Genomic DNA, 24000 nt, shown 5'->3' on the forward strand with positions numbered 1-24000 from the left:
GGCCATTTCGGGGTCGCCGACGCAAGTCGCTCCGATCGGCCCGCGGTCTCGGTGAGGTCACTGGGGGGGCCCCACGGACCCCGCTGTGAAATTTGGGACCCCTGGGACGTTTCTAAAAAAATCCTACCTGTCATTTATTCCCATGCGTTCGGCCTAGCGGACTCGTGGACACGACTCCCAAGGGTCCGATCGGGCCGAATTTTGGATATGTGTCTCGAGGGCATCCCCTCGACCGGGCACAGAAGTCTGGTGGCCCTACGACCTTCTTTAGGGGTCAAACGGTCACAGAAGGGACCCCACGTCCACAAAAGCGGTACGCATTTTGTTGGGAGGTGGGACGTCCACAGTTCGGAGACGATAGGTCGTAGGGCCCCCAGATTTGAGATTCTGGCATCTCAGGGGCCCCTCAACAAGGGCCCCGAAACACGTAGTCGTAGGACCCATGGAAAAAAAGTGCATCGCACTAGGTTCTCGCGCTTTTGACAGCACGTTCTAGGGGCCCTCAGGAGGAACCGATCCAAATTTCAGGCCCCTAGGACGTTTCTAAAAAAATCCCACCTGCCATTTACTTGAATGTGTTCGGCCTAGCGGTTTCGTGGACACGGCTCGCCGGGGTCCGATCGGGCCGAATTTTGGATATGTGTCTCATGGGGGCCACCTCGACCGGGCATAGAAGTCTGGTGACCCTACGACCTTATTTAGGGGTCAAAGGGTCAAAAAAGGGAGCGCTTGTCCACCAAACCGGTACGTGTTTACATTGGAGATGGGACATCCGCCCTTCGGAGACGATGGGTCGTAGGGCCCCGAGATTCGAGATTCTCGCATCTCAGGGGCCCCTCTCCCATGTCCCCAAAGCACGAAGCTGTAGGACCTTGAAAAAAAATTCCCATCCTGCACCCTGAAATCTCTCAAAAGGCTCTGATCATGTAAGAGTCAGAGAGGACTGAGGGAGAGATTTTGTGCAGGAGGCTCCGAATTTTCCCCTCGCCTTAGGGCCCCACTCTTTCGGCAGCTCAATCGGGGCGGCCCCTGGACCCACCGATCCGAAATTCGGGCCCCTGGGTCTTTTCTAAAAAAGTCCCACCTGCCACATACTTGAATGGGTTTGGCCTAGCGGATTCGTGGACACAACTCGCGAGGGCCCCAGGGCCCCGTGCTTTCGGAAGCTCACTTGGGGCGGCCCCTTGACCCACCAATCCGAATTTCGGGCCACTGGGTCTTTTCTAAAAAAGTCCCACCTGCAATATACTTGAATGTTTTTGGCCTAGCGGGTTAATGGACAGGACTTGCAAGGGTCCCATCGGGCCGAATTTTGGATATGTGTCTCGAGGGCATCCCCTCGACCGGGCACAGAAGTCTGGTGGCCCTACGACCTTCTTTAGGGGTCAAACGGTCACAGAAGGGACCCCACGTCCACAAAAGCGGTACGCGTTTTGATGGGAGGTGGGACGTCCACAGTTCCGAGACGATAGGTCGTAGGGCCCCCAGATTTGAGATTCTGGCATCTCAGGGGCCCCTCAACAAGGGCCCTGAAACACGTAGTCGTAGGACCCATGGAAAAAGTGCATCGCACTAGGTTCTCGCGCTTTTGACAGCACGTTCTAGGGGCCCTCAGGAGCAACCGATCCAAATTTCAGGCCCCTGGGACGTTTCTAAAAAAATCCCACCTGCCATTTACTTGAATGTGTTCGGCCTAGCGGTTTCGTGGACACGGCTCGACGGGGTCCGATCGGGCCGAATTTTGGATATGTGTCTCATGGGGGCCACCTCGACCGGGCATAGAAGTCTGGTGACCCTACGACCTTATTTAGGGGTCAACGGGTCAAAAAAGGGAGCGCTTGTCCACCAAACCGGTACGCGTTTACATTGGAGATGGGACATCCGCCCTTCGGAGACGATGGGTCGTAGGGCCCCGAGATACGAGATTCTCGCATCTCAGGGGCCCCTCTCCCATGTCCCCAAAGCACGAAGCTGTAGGACCTTGAAAAAAAATTCCCATCCTGCACCCTGAAATCTCTCAAAAGGCTCTGATCATGTAAGAGTCAGAGAGGGCTGAGGGAGAGATTTTGTGCAGGAGGCTCCGAATTTTCCCCTTGCCTTAGGGCCCCACTCTTTCGGCAGCTCAATCGGGGCGGCCCCTGGACCCACCGATCCGAATTTCGGGCCCCTGGGTCTTTTCTTAAAAAGTCCCACCTGCCACATACTTGAATGGGTTTGGCCTAGCGGATTCGTGGACACAAGTCGCGAGGGCCCCAGGGCCCCGTGCTTTCGGAAGCTCACTCGGGGCGGCCCCTTGACCCACCGATCCGAATTTCGGGCCTCTGGGTCTTTTCTAAAAAAATCCCACCTGCCATTTACTTGAATGTGTTCGGCCTAGCGGTTTCGTGGACACGGCTCGCCGGGGTCCGATCGGGCCGAATATTGGATATGTGTCTCATGGGGGCCAACTCAACCGGGCATAGAAGTCTGGTGACCCTACGACCTTATTTAGGGGTCAAAGGGTCAAAAAAGGGAGCGCTTGTCCACTAAACCGGTATGCGTTTACATTGGAGATGGGACATCCGCCCTTCGGAGACGATGGGTCATAGGGCCCCGAGATTCGAGATTCTCGCATCTCAGGGGCCCCTCTCCCATGTCCCTGAAGCACGAAGCTGTAGGACCTTGAAAAAAAAAATCCCATCCGGCACCCCTGAAATCTCTCAAAAGGCTCTGATCATGTAAGAGTCAGAGAGGGCTGAGGGAGAGATTTTGTGCAGGAGGCTCCGAATTTTCCCCTCGCCTTAGGGCCCCGCTCTTTCGGCAGCTCAATCGGGGCGGCCCCTGGACCCACCGATCCGAATTTCGGGCCCCTGGGTCTTTTCTAAAAAAGTCCCACCCGCCACATACTTGAATGGGTTCGGCCTAGCGGATTCGTGGACACAACTCGCGAGGGACACAGGGCCCCTCGCTTTCGGAAGCTCACTCGGGGTGGCCCCTTGACCCACCGATCCGAATTTCGGGCCCTTGGGTCTTTTCTAAAAAAGTCCCACCTGCCATATACTTGAATGTTTTTGGCCTAGCGGGTTCGTGGACAGGACTTGCAAGGGTCCGATCGGGCCGAATTTTGGATATGTGTCTCATGGGAACCCACTCAACTGGGCATAGAAGTCTGGTGGCCCTATGACCTTCTTTAGGGGTCAAACAGTCAAATAAGTGACCCCACGTCCACCAAATCGGTACACGTTTTGATTGAAGGTGGGACATCCACAGTTCGGAGACAATAGGACGTAGGGCCCCCATATTCCAGATTCTCGCATCTCAGGGGCCCCTCTCCCATGTCCCTGAAGCACGAAGCTGTAGGACCTTGAAAAAAAAATACCCGTCCGGCACCCTGAAATCTCTAAAAAGGCTCTGATCATGTAAGAGTCAGAGAGGGCCAAGGGAGAGATTTTGTGCAGGAGGCTCCGAATTTTTCCCTCGCCTTAGGGCCCCGCGCTTTCGGCAGCTCACTCGGGGCGGCCCCTGGACCCACCGATCCGAATTTCGGGCCCCTGGGTCTTTTCTAAAAAAAGTCCCACCTGCCATATACTTGAATGTTTTCAGCCTAGCGGGTTCGTGGACACGACTCCCAAGGGTCCGTATTATGGGATAAAACTTACAAAAATGGATTCCTGGGAGCTTGCAGAGTACAGCTGATGAGACTTCAACCACGAAACCGCTAAAATTGATCTGTCCACGGAACCATTAGGAAGGGCGTGCTGAATAAATGGCAAATGGGAGGTTTTTTTTTTTTAAAAATTCCATTTACAATTTATTCAGCGGGACCTCCATAGCGCTCCCGTGGACATAATTTTTTTTTGCATATTTTACATTATTATTGGATAAAACTTACATGAATGGATTCCTCTGGGTGTCCTGAGTACAGTAAAGGTCTTTTCATTAACAATAACACACATTTGAAATAAATAAAGTTAAATAAAGTTGCAATTTAATGAAAAGTGAGATACGCACCACATGTGGTGCACATGTGTGCCAAAATTCAACGCTCATTTTTATGCAAATTCTACAGTATTATGGGATAAAACTTACAAAAATGGATTCCTGGGAGCTTGCAGAGTACAGCGGAAGAGACTTCAACCACGAAACCGCTAAAATTTAGCTGTCCACGGAACCATTAGGAAGGGCGTGCTGAATGAATGGCAAATGGGAGGTTTTTTAAAAAAAAATGTCCATTTACAATTTATTCAGCGGGACCTCCGTAGTGCTCCCGTGGACATTATTTTTTATGCAAATTCTACAGTATATTGTGATAAAACTTACATGAATGGACTCTGCTGGGCTGTCTGAGTACACTGCAGGCGTTTTGATCAACAATATTGCCTATATTTAATTAAATCAAATTTACTAGAATTGCTTTTTGTTAAACCTAAGGTGGACACATATCCTACTTGCCATTTATTCATATTGGATGGACACCAAATTTGGGGCACTGTATCTCCGCCTGCCGGGGGTTCAGGGACTTGGGGCTGGTGGCGTCGGATAGAGGTCCCCCTGGTCTGACTTTGACCCGATTTTGGTGCAGTTTGGCCCCGTTTTGGCGGAGTTACAGCTTGGCAAAGTGTGTGACATTTTGGTTAATATTCACCACATGTGGTGAAATTAGCCAAAATCCAACATTTTTCCTATGCATATTTCTACAGTGTTATGGGATAAAACTTACAAAAATGGATTCCTGGGAGCTTGCAGAGTACAGCTGATGAGACTTCAACCACGAAACCGCTAAAATTGATCTGTCCACGGAACCATTAGGAAGGGCGTGCTGAATAAATGACAAATGGGAGGTTTTTTTTTTAAAAAATTCCATTTACAATTTATTCAGCGGGACCTCCATAGCGCTCCCGTGGACATAATTTTTTTTTGCATATTTTACATTATTATTGGATAAAACTTACATGAATGGATTCCTCTGGGTGTCCTGAGTACAGTAAAGGTCTTTTCATTAACAATAACACACATTTGAAATAAATAAAGTTAAATAAAGTTGCAATTTAATGAAAAGTGAGATACGCACCACATGTGGTGCACATGTGTGCCAAAATTCAACGCTCATTTTTATGCAAATTCTACAGTATTATGGGATAAAACTTACAAAAATGGATTCCTGGGAGCTTGCAGAGTACAGCGGATGAGACTTCAACCACGAAACCGCTAAAATTTAGCTGTCCACAGAACCATTAGGAAGGGCGTGCTGAATGAATGGCAAATGGGAGGTTTTTTAAAAAAAAATGTCCATTTACAATTTATTCAGCGGGACCTCCGTAGTGCTCCCGTGGACATTATTTTTTATGCAAATTCTACAGTATATTGTGATAAAACTTACATGAATGGACTCTGCTGGGCTGTCTGAGTACACTGCAGGCGTTTTGATCAACAATATTGCCTATATTTAATTAAATCAAATTTACTAGAATTGCTTTTTGTTAAACCTAAGGTGGACACATATCCCACTTGCCATTTATTCATATTGGATGGACACCAAATTTGGGGCACTGTATCTCCGCCTGCCGGGGGTTCAGGGACTTGGGGCTGGTGGCGTCGGATAGAGGTCCCCCTGGTCTGACTTTGACCCGATTTTGGTGCAGTTTGGCCCCGTTTTGGCGGAGTTACAGCTTGGCAAAGTGTGTGACAGTTTGGTTAATATTCACCACATGTGGTGAAATTAACCAAAATCCAACATTTTTTCTATGCATTTTTCTACAGTGTTATGGGTTAAAACTTACAAATATGGATTCCTGGGAGCTTGCAGAGTACAGCAGATGAGACTTTAACCACGAAATCGCTAAAATTGATCTGTCCACGGAACCATTAGGAAAGGCATGCTGAATAAATGGCAAATGGGAGGTTTTTTCAAAAAAAAAAGTCCATTTACAATTTATTCAGCGGGACCTCCATAGCGCTCCCGTGGACATAAATTTTTATGCATATTTTACATTATTATTGGATTAAACTTACATGAATGGATTCCTCTGGGTGTCCTGAGTACAGTAAAGGTCTTTTCATTAACAATAACACACATTTGAAATAAATAAAGTTAAATACATTTGCTATTTAATGAAAAGTGAGATACGCACCACATGTGGTGCACATGTGTGCCAAAATTCAACGCTCATGTTTATGCAAATTCTACAGTATTATGGGATAAAACTTACAAAAATGGGTTCCTGGGAGCTTGCAGAGTACAGCTGATGAGACTTCAACCACGAAACCGCTAAAATTTATCTGTCCACGGAACCATTAGGAAGGGCGTGCTGAATATATGGCAAATGGGAGGTTTTTAAAAAAAAAATGTCCATTTACAATTTATTCAGCGGGACCTCCATAGCGCTCCCGTGGACATAAATTTATATGCATATTTATATGCATACAGTATAATGAGTGAAATTCAGGGGATCCCTAGAGGGGTCTACCGTATGCGACCACCCTCGAGTTCCTGGGTGGTCCGGTTCCTGAGCTATAACGGTTCAAACCCCACGTTTTGGGGGGCCGTAACTCGGACCCCCGGGGTCAAAGGAACATGGGGCTGGTGTCGTCGGATAGGGGTCCCCAAGGTCTAATATTGACCAGAGTTTGGTGTTTTTTCCCCTCTCTTTGGGTGAGTTATGGCCGGTCAAATTTTGGGACTTTTTGCATTTGTGGGCCCGTATCACTGGCCCCCGGGGGTCTATCGACTTGGGGGAGGTGGCTTCAGAAAGGGCCCTTCGAGGGCTATCACGTCACCCAGATTCAAGTCGCTAGGTCTCTTCCTTTCATTTGACTATCAAAAATGTGGGGGGCCATAACTCCGCCCCCCGGGGTGTTATGGATGGGGGGCAGCGGTGTTCGGTAGGCCTTCTGGAGGTCTTACTCTGACCCGATTTTGGTGCAGTTTGGCCCCGTTTTGGCAGAGTTACAGCTTGGCAAAGTCTGTGACATTTTGGTTAACATTCACCATATGTGGTGAAATTAACCAAAATCCAACATTTTTTCTATGCATATTTCTACAGTATAATGGGATAAAACTTACAAAAATGGAATCCTCTGAGTGCCCTGAGTACTGTACAAGCGTTTTCTCTAGGCTTCATAATAAAAAAAAATTTCCGACTTCCACCCCCCTCGAGCTGCCTTCTCTAGCCGGGGAGGGTGCACCCTGGCCGGCATGGATGAGTAGGTGCGAGGGGGGTGGATGGTACTCTTTTTTGGCTAATTTCTCCGGGATGCGGTGGACCCCGGGGCTGAAATTCAGGGGATCCTTAGAGGGTCGAGGGGTCTACCGTATGTGACCACACTCGAGTTCCTGGGTGGTCCGGTTTTTGAGTTATAACGGTTCAAATCCCACAGTTTGGGGGGCCGTAACTCGGACCCCCAGGGTCATAGGAACATGGGGTTGGTGTCGTCGGATAGGGGTCCCCAAGGTCTAATATTGACCAGAGTTTGGTGTTTTTTCCCCTCTCTTTGGGTGAGTTATGGCCGGTCAAATTTTGGGACTTTTTGCATTTGCGGGCCCGTATCTCTGGCCCCCGGGGGTCTATCGACTTGGGGGAGGTGGCTTCAGAAAGGGCCCTTCGAGGGCTATCACGTCACCGAGTTTCAAGTCGCTAGGTCTCTTCCTTTCATTTGACTATCAAAAATGTGGGGGGCCATAACTCCGCCCCCCGGGGTGTTATGGATGGGGGGCAGCGGTGTTCGGTAGGCCTTCTGGAGGTCTGACGTTGACCCGATTTTGGTTCAGTTTGGCCCCGTTTTGGCAGAGTTACAGCTTAAGGTCCCCTTAACCCACGTACACGAGCCCTCAAACTTATACCTGAATGGACGCTCCAAAAAAAAATGGACTTTATAGAGAAAGCACACAGGCTCCACCGAGATTCGAACTCAGATCGCTGGCTTAGCCATCCATGTCTGCCTGATTGGAAAAAACCTGCCATAATGTTTGTGAATGCAATGAGACAATAAAGCTTCACGTTTTAACCTGAACAAGGGCTTGGATTTTGAAATTAGCCAAAATCCAACATTTTTCCTATGCATATTTCTACAGTGTTATGGGATAAAACTTACAAAAATGGATTCCTGGGAGCTTGCAGAGTACAGCTGATGAGACTTCAACCACGAAACCGCTAAAATTGATCTGTCCACGGAACCATTAGGAAGGGCGTGCTGAATAAATGGCAAATGGGAGGTTTTTTTTTAAAAAAATTCCATTTACAATTTATTCAGCGGGACCTCCATAGCGCTCCCGTGGACATAATTTTTTTTTGCATATTTTACATTATTATTGGATAAAACTTACATGAATGGATTCCTCTGGGTGTCCTGAGTACAGTAAAGGTCTTTTCATTAACAATAACACACATTTGAAATAAATAAAGTTAAATAAAGTTGCAATTTAATGAAAAGTGAGATACGCACCACATGTGGTGCACATGTGTGCCAAAATTCAACGCTCATTTTTATGCAAATTCTACAGTATTATGGGATAAAACTTACAAAAATGGATTCCTGGGAGCTTGCAGAGTACAGCGGATGAGACTTCAACCACGAAACCGCTAAAATTTAGCTGTCCACAGAACCATTAGGAAGGGCGTGCTGAATGAATGGCAAATGGGAGGTTTTTTAAAAAAAAATGTCCATTTACAATTTATTCAGCGGGACCTCCGTAGTGCTCCCGTGGACATTATTTTTTATGCAAATTCTACAGTATATTGTGATAAAACTTACATGAATGGACTCTGCTGGGCTGTCTGAGTACACTGCAGGCGTTTTGATCAACAATATTGCCTATATTTAATTAAATCAAATTTACTAGAATTGCTTTTTGTTAAACCTAAGGTGGACACATATCCCACTTGCCATTTATTCATATTGGATGGACACCAAATTTGGGGCACTGTATCTCCGCCTGCCGGGGGTTCAGGGACTTGGGGCTGGTGGCGTCGGATAGAGGTCCCCCTGGTCTGACTTTGACCCGATTTTGGTGCAGTTTGGCCCCGTTTTGGCGGAGTTACAGCTTGGCAAAGTGTGTGACAGTTTGGTTAATATTCACCACATGTGGTGAAATTAACCAAAATCCAACATTTTTTCTATGCATTTTTCTACAGTGTTATGGGTTAAAACTTACAAATATGGATTCCTGGGAGCTTGCAGAGTACAGCAGATGAGACTTTAACCACGAAATCGCTAAAATTGATCTGTCCACGGAACCATTAGGAAAGGCATGCTGAATAAATGGCAAATGGGAGGTTTTTTCAAAAAAAAAAGTCCATTTACAATTTATTCAGCGGGACCTCCATAGCGCTCCCGTGGACATAAATTTTTATGCATATTTTACATTATTATTGGATTAAACTTACATGAATGGATTCCTCTGGGTGTCCTGAGTACAGTAAAGGTCTTTTCATTAACAATAACACACATTTGAAATAAATAAAGTTAAATACATTTGCTATTTAATGAAAAGTGAGATACGCACCACATGTGGTGCACATGTGTGCCAAAATTCAACGCTCATGTTTATGCAAATTCTACAGTATTATGGGATAAAACTTACAAAAATGGGTTCCTGGGAGCTTGCAGAGTACAGCTGATGAGACTTCAACCACGAAACCGCTAAAATTTATCTGTCCACGGAACCATTAGGAAGGGCGTGCTGAATATATGGCAAATGGGAGGTTTTTAAAAAAAAAATGTCCATTTACAATTTATTCAGCGGGACCTCCATAGCGCTCCCGTGGACATAAATTTATATGCATATTTATATGCATACAGTATAATGAGTGAAATTCAGGGGATCCCTAGAGGGGTCTACCGTATGCGACCACCCTCGAGTTCCTGGGTGGTCCGGTTCCTGAGCTATAACGGTTCAAACCCCACGTTTTGGGGGGCCGTAACTCGGACCCCCGGGGTCAAAGGAACATGGGGCTGGTGTCGTCGGATAGGGGTCCCCAAGGTCTAATATTGACCAGAGTTTGGTGTTTTTTCCCCTCTCTTTGGGTGAGTTATGGCCGGTCAAATTTTGGGACTTTTTGCATTTGTGGGCCCGTATCACTGGCCCCCGGGGGTCTATCGACTTGGGGGAGGTGGCTTCAGAAAGGGCCCTTCGAGGGCTATCACGTCACCGAGATTCAAGTCGCTAGGTCTCTTCCTTTCATTTGACTATCAAAAATGTGGGGGGCCATAACTCCGCCCCCCGGGGTGTTATGGATGGGGGGCAGCGGTGTTCGGTAGGCCTTCTGGAGGTCTTACTCTGACCCGATTTTGGTTCAGTTTGGCCCCGTTTTGGCAGAGTTACAGCTTAAGGTCCCCTTAACCCACGTACACGAGCCCTCAAACTTATACCTGAATGGACGCTCCAAAAAAAAATGGACTTTATAGAGAAAGCACACAGGCTCCACCGAGATTCGAACTCAGATCGCTGGCTTAGCCATCCATGTCTGCCTGATTGGAAAAAACCTGCCATAATGTTTGTGAATGCAATGAGACAATAAAGCTTCACGTTTTAACCTGAACAAGGGCTTGGATTTTGAAATTAGCCAAAATCCAACATTTTTCCTATGCATATTTCTACAGTGTTATGGGATAAAACTTACAAAAATGGATTCCTGGGAGCTTGCAGAGTACAGCTGATGAGACTTCAACCACGAAACCGCTAAAATTGATCTGTCCACGGAACCATTAGGAAGGGCGTGCTGAATAAATGGCAAATGGGAGGTTTTTTTTTTAAAAAATTCCATTTACAATTTATTCAGCGGGACCTCCATAGCGCTCCCGTGGACATAATTTTTTTTTGCATATTTTACATTATTATTGGATAAAACTTACATGAATGGATTCCTCTGGGTGTCCTGAGTACAGTAAAGGTCTTTTCATTAACAATAACACACATTTGAAATAAATAAAGTTAAATAAAGTTGCAATTTAATGAAAAGTGAGATATGCACCACATGTGGTGCACATGTGTGCCAAAATTCAACGCTCATTTTTATGCAAATTCTACAGTATTATGGGATAAAACTTACAAAAATGGATTCCTGGGAGCTTGCAGAGTACAGCGGATGAGACTTCAACCACGAAACCGCTAAAATTTAGCTGTCCACAGAACCATTAGGAAGGGCGTGCTGAATGAATGGCAAATGGGAGGTTTTTTAAAAAAAAATGTCCATTTACAATTTATTCAGCGGGACCTCCGTAGTGCTCCCGTGGACATTATTTTTTATGCAAATTCTACAGTATATTGTGATTGTGATGTGAATGAGTAGGTGCGAGGGGGGTGGATGGTACTCTTTTTTGGCTAATTTCTCCGGGATGCGGTGGACCCCGGGGCTGAAATTCAGGGGATCCTTAGAGGGTCGAGGGGTCTACCGTATGTGACCACACTCGAGTTCCTGGGTGGTCCGGTTTTTGAGTTATAACGGTTCAAATCCCACAGTTTGGGGGGCCGTAACTCGGACCCCCAGGGTCATAGGAACATGGGGTTGGTGTCGTCGGATAGGGGTCCCCAAGGTCTAATATTGACCAGAGTTTGGTGTTTTTTCCCCTCTCTTTGGGTGAGTTATGGCCGGTCAAATTTTGGGACTTTTTGCATTTGCGGGCCCGTATCTCTGGCCCCCGGGGGTCTATCGACTTGGGGGAGGTGGCTTCAGAAAGGGCCCTTCGAGGGCTATCACGTCACCGAGTTTCAAGTCGCTAGGTCTCTTCCTTTCATTTGACTATCAAAAATGTGGGGGGCCATAACTCCGCCCCCCGGGGTGTTATGGATGGGGGGCAGCGGTGTTCGGTAGGCCTTCTGGAGGTCTGACGTTGACCCGATTTTGGTTCAGTTTGGCCCCGTTTTGGCAGAGTTACAGCTTAAGGTCCCCTTAACCCACGTACACGAGCCCTCAAACTTATACCTGAATGGACGCTCCAAAAAAAAATGGACTTTATAGAGAAAGCACACAGGCTCCACCGAGATTCGAACTCAGATCGCTGGCTTAGCCATCCATGTCTGCCTGATTGGAAAAAACCTGCCATAATGTTTGTGAATGCAATGAGACAATAAAGCTTCACGTTTTAACCTGAACAAGGGCTCGTCCGCGATTTGAACCCGGGACCTCTCGCACCCAAAGCAAGAATCATACCCCTAGACCAACTAGCCTTCTTTCCCTAATCCAAGGAAAAAGAGCTATTCCAGCATCAACAAAAGAAGGAACATGAACTAACGTGGAAGCAATCAAAGTCCTCGAGACAGTGTGAAAGGCTAACGAATGCAAGTTGGCCTCTTAATTGACCTAAAAATGGGGCTGTATCTAACATGTAGAGGGATGTTAGGGAGGACAGCTGAAACGGTCAGATGTCACTTAGACCAGCGGGTCTCAATTCCAGTCCTCGCGCCCCCTGCTCTTCACATTTTGTAAGTTTCTTGTATAGCTTCAGACATTTGTTCCATTCGAACGTAAGTGCCCTGAGAACTGGACATCACATGAAATCCCTCCGTGATTCAAGTTCAAAGCGTATGTATATGTTCAATTCATAGTGAGTAATACAGTGGTGTATCGAGGTATACAGAGGTAAATGATGTCACACTTCTCCATGTGTGAAGAAGTTGCGCAGCACAAATCCATGAACCAATGTTCCAAAGTGAAGTATACTTTGACGGATTTCCCCTGCTCAGGGAGTGGGGAGCAATGAACAGTGTGTAGGGACCATGTCAATCACTAGGAGCTCACTTCTAATGAGCTGATTATCCGAATCAGGTGTGCTAACAAAGAGAGACATGCAAAACATGCAGACCTGGTGGGAGCGAGGACTAGAATTGAGAACCGCTTCCTTAGACTTTAAGTCAGTGTGAGCAAAAGAGGTGAGAAGTTGTCTGCATGATCCGAGTGTTCCAAGGTAGCCTACATAATACAAGAATCCATACACATGCATACTGGCATAAAAAGACCGAGAAGGTCCTTAAACACAAAAGCTTAATCTCTTTGTTAATTCGACAACATAATCTCGGCCAGTGCAAAGGAGCAAGCCCAGAGGAGGGACAGCCTCTTTGCTTCAAACCCATCATCCCCAGCTATGCTCGTCATTCTTGAAAGGCCAGGGGAATTAGCTCAAATGGTAGAGCGCTCGCTTAGCATGCGAGAGGTAGCGGGATCGATGCCCGCATTCTCCAAGTCGGCTACTGCCCTCTTACTCACACATCCCTAGACCAGTGGTTTTCAATCCTGTCCTGGAGGCATCCCTGCCCTGCACATTTCGCATTTCCCCTCATCTAACACACCTGTTTCAAATCATCAGCTCATTAGTAGAGACTGCAAGACCTGATTTGGGTGTGTCTAATAAGGGAGACATACAAAATGTTCAGGGCAGGGGTGCCTCCAGGAAAGGTTTGAAAACCATTGCCCTAAAGAGACCGACTGAGCGTTGACAGCAATGCTGCCACACTCCCACGTAAGCTTTTTTTGGGCTCATAGCTGCCAAAAAGTATTTCAGACATGGTCCTGTGCAAATTGGTTGCAAAACAGTGCCATTTTACGCACAGTTCCCTAAAGCAGGGGTTTTCAAACCTGTCCTGGAGGCACCCCTGCCCTTCACATTTTGAATGTGTCCCTCATCTAACACACCTGTTTCAAATCATCAGCTCATTAGTAGAGACCGTGAGACCTTATTTGGGTGTGTCTAATAAGGGAGACAATAAAAATGTGCAGGGCAGGGGTGCCTCCAAGACAGGTTTGAGAACAACTGCCCTAAAGAGACAGACTGAGCATCGATGCAATGCGGCCACACTCTCTACGTTAGTTAATTTTTTTGGACTAAAAGGTGCCGAAAAGTATTTCAGACATTGTCCTGCGCAAACTGGTGGCAAAATAGGTCCCACAGAGATTTGAACTCGGATCACTGGATTCAGAGTACAGAGTGCTAACCATTTCACCATGGAACCTTAACTGGTGCAGCTGTTGCTCACAGGGCCACAAACACTGGCACCATCGCCAAACTAGTGCTGTTTTATCTTTTCCTGTGGCAAGAAAGCACACAGGCTCCACCGAGATTCGATCTCAGAACGCTGGATTCAAAGCCCAGAGTGCTGACCATTACACCATGGAACCGAAACTGCTTGGTTGGAGGCCAACTTGGAAACAGATAGCTCTCTGGCTGTGGGGAAGCAGTTATACAGAGAGGTTGGATCCCAGTGATTTTTGGTCAATGGCCCGTCTCAAAAAAGGGAAAAGTGTGGGAGATGTTGCTGAAACCCGGAATCGAACCAGGGACCTTTAGATCTTCAGTCTAACGCTCTCCCAACTGAGCTATTTTGGCTACAACAAACCTCTGCTTAGCAAGCAGGGATTTCAGTGAGATCACCCTACTCTTTGTCGGAGCTAAAGAAAAGAGCAGAGATGAGCCCCCAGACAATAAAAACAGATGGCCAGTACTGCGGTCGAACCCGCGACCTTGGCGTTATTAGCACCACGCTCTAACCAGCTGAGCTAACTTAGCCATCCATGTCTGCCTGATTGGAAAAAACCTGCCATAATGTTTGTGAATGCAATGAGACAATAAAGCTTCACGTTTTAACCTGAACAAGGGCTCGTCCGGGATTTGAACCCGGGACCTCTCGCACCCAAAGCGAGAATCATACCCCTAGGGCAAGCAAAGTCCTCGAGACAGTGTGAAAGGCTAACGAATGCAAGTTGGCCTCTTAATTGACCTAAAATTGGGGCTGTATCTAACATGTAGAGGGATGTTAGGTAGGACAGCTGAAACGGTCAGATGTCACTTAGACCAGCGGGTCTCAATTCCAGTCCCGGAAGGGAGGAGGCCAACTTGGAAACAGATAGCTCTCTGGCTGTGGGGAAGCAGTTATACCTGTTCCTCTGGGTGTAACGGGACACAGAAGCAGCAGCGCTGGAGCAGGCGCTGGAGCAGGCGGAGCTGGGCCTGCACCGGATGTCAAAGCACCAGAAGATGGAATCACCATCGACACAGTCATGTCTGGGTTAAGGACTAGTGTGCCTAACAGTGACCCAGGTGCTGAAATGGGCTGCACAACTCCTGCTGCTGTGGGGACGGGTGCGATAGGGCACTCCTATTTGGCAGAAGTGGGCCGGCGACCCGGTCGCAGAATTGGAGCCTGTCCTTCTCGATTTGGCGGAAGGATAAATTGATGTTTTGGGCCTGATGTTGATGGCACGTCATCCAATTTTTCCCTCGGCAGAGGAAGCTGCGTATCAGCCACATCAATTGGGTCAGATGGAGTCAGTCCCTGGGCGAGGACACTCATTTCCTGATTTTTCTGCTGCCGTTGAAACCTGAAAGTAAATTACTTGTAAAATATATATATATATATATATATATATATATATATATATATATATATATATATGTGTGTGTGTGTGTGTGTGTGTGTGTGTACAGAAGTATTCAGTTCCCTGGAACCAAATAATGTGCCTTGCTTACCACTGAATGAGTGTCCTCTGGTTCAGCTCAAACAGCTGGATCATTGTTTCATCCATCAGCCTTCGACTGTTAAGCACCAGGTCTCGGATGTGGTGGTAATCTGAAAGGATTTTAGACCACCTGGGGGTGCAAACTCCAGCCTTCTTGGTCGGTGACTTGTGTAAAGCACACAGCTTCATACAAATGGCCTCAACCAAGCGGCTGGTGCTGGGCCACTCTGCTGGACCCCCAGGATGTCCAATCAGACACCGTTTCACACTCTCCACACCCGGTGTGACTCCGGACCGTTTCGGTGCCTTAAAGCGCCCATGTGTCAGCTGAGGCTGATGTCGAGGCTGATAGTTGACCTGCTGTTTATCAACGTCAGGGAGAGCTGTCCACAGCTGGATGGCCTCTGTCACCTGCAGGTCGGTGAGGTAAGGAGCCTCACGAAGACCCACCAGGAAACCAGCCAGATCCTGGACCTTGTCCCACCCAGCGATGCCATCAGGTCCAATGACTGCTCCCTAGTAAATGCAGATTAGTGTTAATATACACTTTCAGTCAAAAGCCTTTGAACAGAAATATTTTTTTACATTTTTTAAAGAATTCTGCTCGACAAGCCTGCATTTATTTTATTCAAATACAACAAAAGCCATTATATTGTGAAATAATTTTACTATTTAAAATAAAAATGCTTTCTATTTGAATATAGTTTAAAGTGTAAGTTATTTCTGTGATGCACAGCTGTATTTTCAGCATCATTCCTCCAGTCTTCAGTGTCACATGATCTTCAGAAATCATTCAGATATCCTGATTTGTTCTTCTAGAAACCTTTTTTTATTGATATTATTATCAATATTTAGAACAGTTGTGTACATTTTGTTCAAGATTCTTTGATGAATAGAAGGATCCAAGATAAGAGTTTATATGTAATAAAAAGCTTTTTTAACATTATACACTATACCATCCAAAAGTGTGGAGTCAGAACATTTAAATCATTATATATTTAGTATTAAATTATAGAAATTAATACTTTTATTTAGCAAGGACGCATTAAATAGATGATAAAGACATTTATAATGTTACAATATATATTGAACTTTCTATTCATCAAAGAAACCTAAACAAAAAATCTCTAGGAGCTATTTTTATTCAAATGGATAGCAGTTATTTTAAATAGTAAAAATATTTCAAAATATTACTGCTTTTGTTGTATTTTGAATCAAATAAATGCAGGCTTAAAAAAAACAAAAGGCTAAATAGATAACTTAATAGAATATTGCAAAAGAACAAGTTAAATTTCTTACCTGTATATGCTCCAGGAGGGCGATAGCGCTCATCCCAGGGCTTCCCAAAGACTGTTCGGCTTAGCCGGTCCACAGCCTCTCTCATGGCACTGCCATATGTCCGAATGGAGGACGCCCGTTTTATGGCATCTTCCATTCGGTCATCATTCCAACGCATCAAGCCCTCAAGGAGATAGTCCTGAAAATGCGCATCGCTGGCACTGGTTCCTAAAAGTTAAATAATATTAAAAAATATATAAAAAAGGGTTTTATATGTCACATATGTACAATATATGTACTACACATAAGGTGCTCTGAAGTAACTTGTATACTACATTTAATAGAGTTGTGTAACTAAATTAAAAATGATTGTCACTTATTCCTGTATTACTAGTGACTTGTTAGTCAAGACAGCTTTGTCAATGCTAATGACATTAAAAAGTAATTGTAATGTAGAGTGTGACATTTATTAATGCGGCATTACTTTAAAGTGATGGAAGCAGTTACAGTGCTTATATTTTCTACAGAAAAATAATAATCCATATGCATGTAATACCTGGAATAAAACGGTTCAGGTGGAGGTGGAACGACTCCAAGGAGGTAGAGCCACGAGCACACCTGTAGCAGCACAGCTCCACGCTGCCTTTCTTCAGTGTCCCTGTCTTCATGTACAGCGGAAAGTCCTCTGGGTCTTGTATACACTGGACGTGCTTGCGCTGTTCCTTCCATATCTGCTGGATCCGTTCGTGGTCCAGCAGAGGAACTCCCAGGGTGTCCTTCCCATCCGCACTGTCAAACTGATCAATCAGTGACCCAATCAATCTGGCGGTCTCCTCCACCCCCCTGGTCCTCCTCCGGCAGTGCAGTGCCAACTCCCTCCGGGTAATGCGAGCACTGACCGCCTTTTCTGAGATGTGGCCAGTCTTCTTTGCCGCCAGGTCACTCTCTTTTGCAGAGCGAAGAGCAGCCACATCCTCTGGATCCCACTGAAAGATGCACGTGGACAGACGTGCCATGAAGATCCCGTAGAGTGGATGAGCCTCTGTCGTGACACCTGCAGCAAATCGCCGCATGAAGTGCCAGATGTCGAGGCGCACTACAAGCTCATCCCACTCCGAAAACATGATCTTCACCCGCGATTGGCCATACTGACTGCAGCAGTCCCTGTCCACGTACATCACTTTTGGGGCTGCCTCTCCTGCCTCTCGGTAGCGTTTCATCAGACCAGCTGCCATGGAGTCCAGTCCATGTCCCTCGGCAGCTGTCAGCACAGAGACAAGGACCTGGTCGTGTTCATTTCCGACATTTGTGCACCAGGCAGCTGTTCCTGAAGCAGCACCGGCAAGTTTCTTTGTGACCTATTGGGAAAAATAAAAGATGTGCTCTTTATGTACGCATATCACACACATATCCATATCTGGCAAATTTCTGGATATAAACAGGGCTTTGATACCTTTTTTTGTCGAATCCATCTTGAGAACACAGCCAAAGACAGATGTTAATTTGGCCTTGACCTCGTGCAGTCGCCCCAGAACATCCCTGGCATACACGGCTAACAGTCACTTAGGTTTAGGCAGGGCAGGTAAAAGTGGAGGACCAGCAAACACAGGAGGCTGCACAAGGGAGGACCTTGTGAATGGTTCACAGGCAGTCAGGTACTGCAAGACACGCTGTGTCCATGCCTCACTGTGCTGTTCCATCAGCTTCCTGTAAAGCTGAGTCACACTGTTGCCCAGTGTCCTCTCCCTCATCATCCTCAGCACCCGGTTGTCACATGAGTATCTAAGGAAACAACAGTATAATCATGCAAATGCTTTAGTTGGTAAAAAATAACCCATATAAAAGTACCTAATAATGAATGATTGTCATTATGAATTACCTGTATGTCAGCAAAGCTGGAAACTGACTGCGGTGGCCCATATCCAGCTGTCCTAGGATGTCCTCAGACCAGGCAGGATATTTCTTTTTGCAGCGTTTGCACTCCAGATACTCAGTGGCAAGGTCATACCACCCGTCGATGTCCACGACCTTACGCACGGTACGGTAAATTCCTGCCGCTGTTAGTCTGTGCTTACCACAGTCTGGGCGAACACAGACAAGAGGAAATAACCACATCTTCAGCGGCATCCATAAGAAAAGGGGCCGACAGAAGAAGAGGTCAGGTGAGGCAGGGGGCTGAGTGTTTATTAAAGGGGGCTGAGGAGGATACCACCAAAGTTTCAGCTGGGACACTAGTTCTGACTTGCCGGTTCGTGGGTTGGCCTTAAATAGTGTGTTCCGGATCCACTCATGCTGGAAAGGTGGAAGTTGATCTTTCCAGTGACTTGGAAGCTCAGCTGGTGGCTGGTGATGTGAAGGAGCTGGTGCCTTGGCAGTTTCCACTGATGGAGATGGACCAGCACAGTCCTCTGAGTGAATAGTAAAAAAAAAGCAATAAGGATGACTGTTGCATTTGATAGTAATATGCCATAAATGCAGCGCTCAAACAGCCTGCAAAGCACAATTTTTGGACAAGTATTCATAAATATTATGTTATATTTAGGAACGAGAGTGAAGAAAGTGGTACTAGTGTTAAGGAAGCAAAGAACACAGCATACACTATATTAATTTAAGGAGAATGAGGATCAGATGGAATGGAGGAAGGAAAATGTGGTGTGATGAATTAACTGTAAAGCAACGAAGCCCACGGACATGAAGCATACACACAGATAGAGTAAGGAAAAACTGTTCCTCTAATCATTAGAACAATGAATCTCCACCACCCTGTCTGCTCAGGGAGAGCTGAAGAGTGTGTGAGAAGAGCAAGCGGTGTGAAAAAGTTATCTGGTGATTATCTAACAACGGGTAAGTTCGGAAACGCAAATAAATAAACTGACACCTTGGAACATCCTTACGGTTTTGAAGAAGTGCACTCAAAGAAAGCATCCCGCTTGAGGCATGATATGATATAATTCTGTATTGTAAACAAAACACATTTTAAAATGTTGATTATTTTCCCCCAAGAAATAACGCTTCTCAGTGTGTTTTCACAAAACATTCTTGTAATATGTGCATTTGTGTCATATGCCACACCTGTATTTAGCTGTGCTTCACATTGTGATGCAGCAAATACCAGCTCCTCATCGTCATCTTCTGCAATGGGAACGGACTTGCCTGGAGCATAAATGTTAAAACTATCATTGTGAACAATACACAGAGACAAACATATGTAAGATGGTGCTTACTTACCAGTAGCGAAAAGCTGCATGGGGGGCAAATGTTTGGCTGGGGGTTCTGCTGCTGGAGGAGGTAAAGTGGACTGCAATAATGGATCTGGAAACGGCAAGTTGACAAGTTTGCCATAATGATAAATTAATATATGTAGAAATGCTTTAGGTAAAATTCTATATTCACACTCCTACTCACAGGGTTTAACTGGTGACGTGAGTTTTTTCGCCAGCTGTGAAGGCGACAAATTTTTGCCACGTGCCAACAGCGCTTTCACAGTTGCGGTTTTCTGTACACCAGTTTGGATAGCTGCAGGTGGAGGTGCAGTGGTTGCAGAAGCACTGGAGGTTGCAGCGTGAGGTGCAGGCTGACGTACGCTGGTGCCCACAGCAGAAGCCCGTCTTTTCAGGACATATGTCTTGAAAATGGCCATGTTGGTTTTGGGCCTGGCATCTGCCTTAACGAGGTACCTGATGAGGGCTTGAGCCTCCTTGCTCTGGTCCTCATAAACATCTTTCATGGACCGACCCTGGAAGTCACCAAACTCCACCATCAAGCAGCCCTGGTCTCCAGTTGCCCGGGCTTCTGCCTGCATTTCCTGCTTCCTCTGATACTTCTCCACTTCTTCTGCCATCTCTCTAATTTGAGAAGTGTACTGTAGGAACAGTTGTTTATTTTCTGACAGGGGTGTTGTCTGCGTCGTCTCATTGGAAATGCTGAGCACCAAATACACGGCATAACCCAGAGAGTTTTCCAGGAGCCATCTAAATCTCTGGCCCTGGTACTTCCCAAACTGAAGTTTGCAGTGAGCCAGTACTAAAAACTGGTCACTGGGGTCTCCACCGTTTGTGCTGACAAAAGTACTGGCCTCTGACAGCACCTCCTCCTTAGGTTTGGCCCTTCCAGACTCCACATTTTCAAGGCGCCTCGCCTCCGCCGAAGGTGCCATGAGGAGTCGGCTTGATGTTGCCGATTGCCGTTGAAAAGAGGGATATGCATACATTTTCTGAAATGAAAATCAGAAAAAGACTACTACCTTTTGCAATCTAAAAGACACCTGTATGTTAAGTGTGTAACAATAATTTAACAAGCTACGCATAAACTATATTACTGTGGTAATAAACATGGCCATGACATAAACTGTCCTGAAGATGAGTTTTCTACAAAGGACAGGAATCCCTGACATATAAAATATGTAACGTCAATATGAAGTCTGAAATTTCCTTTTATTTTCAATGCTGTCATCTTAAACCATGATTACACACACACCAGGCTACAAAATATTACATTAAATATATTATACTTCAAATGTTGTCATCTTACCCCAGGGTTACACCAGGTGCTTTTACCTCTTAAAATCTCAGCCATTTTTCTGTGTTTTTAACTTTCTGGTCTACCTAAATTAAAATGAGCACTATTCCCACATACTTTGGCCCATATGGATACATTTGGCCTTTTTTTGTTTGTTTTTAGTTAAGACTCTCAATGTTTTTTTATAAAAAAAGTCATTATTATTACATTATTTTAGAAAATATCAATTATTTCTTGGTAAATGCAGTTTTCCATATCTCCACAACAATTTGGTAATGATTTTTACAATTAAAATGTGTGTGTGTTATTATGTGTTAATACCAAATATAAATGTAAATAGTTTAATCATTATTTTCATTCATAGGGCCCAGAAACCATGATTTCTTAGACAATAAACACATCATTGTTGACAGTAGCATAGCTTAATTAGCTGACGGTCGATAAATTTAACTTATCTGATCATTTATCATGTGAAAAGTTACAGGTTCACAGGTACTGAAGAAAGCATGAACTGTACATGCCAGCTAGCTATACTGACACGATTCATTTTCCAAAAATACACACTGTATATGAACAAATAATGACCAGTTTTCAATGAATGAAGTAATAGCCTTACCTTTAACAAAGATGACAACAACGGCGATTGGTCAAAAGGAGGCCACAGGAGAGAAACGCGATTGATCAAAAGTAAGCCACGGAAGAGAAACGCGATTGTTCAAAAGTAAGCCACAGGCGAAACGCGATTGGTAAAAAGTAAGCCACAGGCGAAACGCGATTGGTCAAAAGTAAGCCACAGGCGAAATGCGATTGGTCAAAAGTAAGCCACAGGCGAAACGCGATTGGCTCATGTGGGCTTACTTTGTGCTTACTTTGGCTCAGTCGGTGGGAAGCAGTAGGCGCAAGCGAGAGGTAGCGGGATCGATGCCCGCATTCTCCAAGTTGGCTCCTGCCCTTTTACTCACACATCCCTAGATCAGTGGTTTTCAATCCTGTCCTGGAGGCATCCCTGCCCTGCACATTTCGCATTTCCCCTCATCTAACACACCTGTTTCAAATCATCAGCTCATTAGTAGAGACCGCGAGACCTTATTTGGGTGTGTCTAATAAGGGAGACAATAAAAATGTGCAGGGCAGGGGTGCCTCCAGGACAGGTTTGAGAACCACTGCCCTAAAGAAACAGACTGAGCATCGATGCAATGCGGCCAGACTCTCTACGTTAGTTAATTTTTTTGGACTAAAAGGTGCCGAAAAGTATTTCAGACATTGTCCTGCGCAAACTGGTGGCAAAATAGGTCCCACCGAGATTTGAACATGGATCACTTGATTCAGAGTTCAGAGTGCTAACCATTACACCATGGAACCTTAACTGGTGCAGCTGTTGCTCACAGGGCCACAAACACTGGCACCATCTCCAAACTAGTGCTGTTTTATCTTTTCCTGCGGCAAGAAAGCACACAGGCTCCACCGAGATTCGAACTCAGATCGCTGGATTCAAAGCCCAGAGTGCTGACCATTACACCATGGAACCGAAACTGCTTGGTTGGAGGCCAACTTGGAAACAGATAGCTCTCTGGCTGTGGGGAAGCAGTTATACAGAGAGGTTGGAACCCAGTGATTTTTGGTCAATGGCCCGCCTCAAAAAAGGGAAAAGTGTGGGAGATGTTGCCAAAACCCGGGATCGAGCCAGGGACCTTTAGATCTTCAGTCTAACACTCTCCCAACTGAGCTATTTCGGCTACAACAAACCTCTGCTTAGCAAGCAGGGATTTCAGTGAGATCACCATACTCTTTGTCGGAGCTGAAGCGCAGAGCAGAGATGAGCCCCCAGACAATAAAAACAGCTGGCCAGTACGGGGATCGAACCCGCGACCTTGGCGTTATTAGCACCACGCACTAATCAGCTGAGCTAACCGGCCTGGCTTAGCCATTAGTGTCTGCCTGATTGAAAAAAAACAGCTATAATGTTTGTGAATGCAATGAGACAATAAAGCTTTACGTTTCAACCCGAATCAGGCGTGCTAACAAAGAGAGACATGCAAAACATGCAGACCTGGGGGGAGCGAGGACTAGAATTGAGAACCGCTTCCTTAGACTTTAAGTCAGTGTGAACAAAAGAGGTGAGAAGTTTTCTGCATGATCCGAGTGTTCCAAGGTAGCCTACATAATACAATAATCCATACACATGCATACTGGTGTAACAAGACCGAGAAGGTCCTTAAACACAAAAGCTTAATCTCTTTGTTAATTTGACAACATAATCTCGGCCATTGCAAAGGAGCAGGCCCAGAGGAGGGACAGCCTCTTTGCATCAAACCCATCATTCCCAGCTATGCTCGTTATTCTTGAAAGGCCAGGGGAATTAGCTGAAATGGTAGAGCGTTCGCTTAGCATTCGAGAGGTAGCGGGATCGATGCCCGCATTCTCCAAGTTGGCTCCTGCCCTTTTACTCACACATCCCTAGATCAGTGGTTTTCAATCATGTCCTGGAGGCATCCCTGCCCTGCACATTTCGCATTTCCCCTCATCTAACACACCTGTTTCAAATCATCAGCTCATTAGTAGAGACTGCAAGACCTGATTTGGGTGTGTCTAATAAGGGAGACATACAAAATGTTCAGGGCAGGGGTGCCTCCAGGAAAGGTTTGAAAACCATTGCCCTAAAGAGACCGACTGAGCGTTGACGCAATGCTGCCACACTCCGACGTTAGCTTTTTTTGGGCTCACAGCTGCCAAAAGGTATTTCAGACATGGTCCTGTGCAAATTGGTTGCAAAACA

The 24000-nt window shown here is 45.9% G+C and overlaps 5 non-coding genes across 5 annotated transcripts; 1 reads left to right on the forward strand and 4 right to left on the reverse strand.

The window, feature by feature from the left end:
• Positions 1-13083: 13083 nt before the first annotated feature.
• Positions 13084-13156, forward strand: trnaa-agc (transfer RNA alanine (anticodon AGC)). Its single transcript has one exon. It is a non-coding gene; the product is annotated as a tRNA-Ala (tRNA).
• Positions 13157-14225: 1069 nt separating this feature from the next.
• trnaf-gaa (transfer RNA phenylalanine (anticodon GAA)) lies at positions 14226-14298 on the reverse strand. Its single transcript has one exon. It is a non-coding gene; the product is annotated as a tRNA-Phe (tRNA).
• Positions 14299-22680: 8382 nt separating this feature from the next.
• Positions 22681-22752, reverse strand: trnaq-uug (transfer RNA glutamine (anticodon UUG)). Its single transcript has one exon. It is a non-coding gene; the product is annotated as a tRNA-Gln (tRNA).
• A 135-nt stretch (positions 22753-22887) lies between these two features.
• Positions 22888-22960, reverse strand: trnaf-gaa (transfer RNA phenylalanine (anticodon GAA)). Its single transcript has one exon. It is a non-coding gene; the product is annotated as a tRNA-Phe (tRNA).
• A 106-nt stretch (positions 22961-23066) lies between these two features.
• Positions 23067-23140, reverse strand: trnai-aau (transfer RNA isoleucine (anticodon AAU)). Its single transcript has one exon. It is a non-coding gene; the product is annotated as a tRNA-Ile (tRNA).
• Between the last annotated feature and the right edge of the window lie 860 nt (positions 23141-24000).

Source organism: Carassius carassius, chromosome 8 (genome assembly GCF_963082965.1).
Source record: "Carassius carassius chromosome 8, fCarCar2.1, whole genome shotgun sequence".
In the NCBI taxonomy this organism is placed as follows: Eukaryota; Metazoa; Chordata; class Actinopteri; order Cypriniformes; family Cyprinidae; genus Carassius; species Carassius carassius.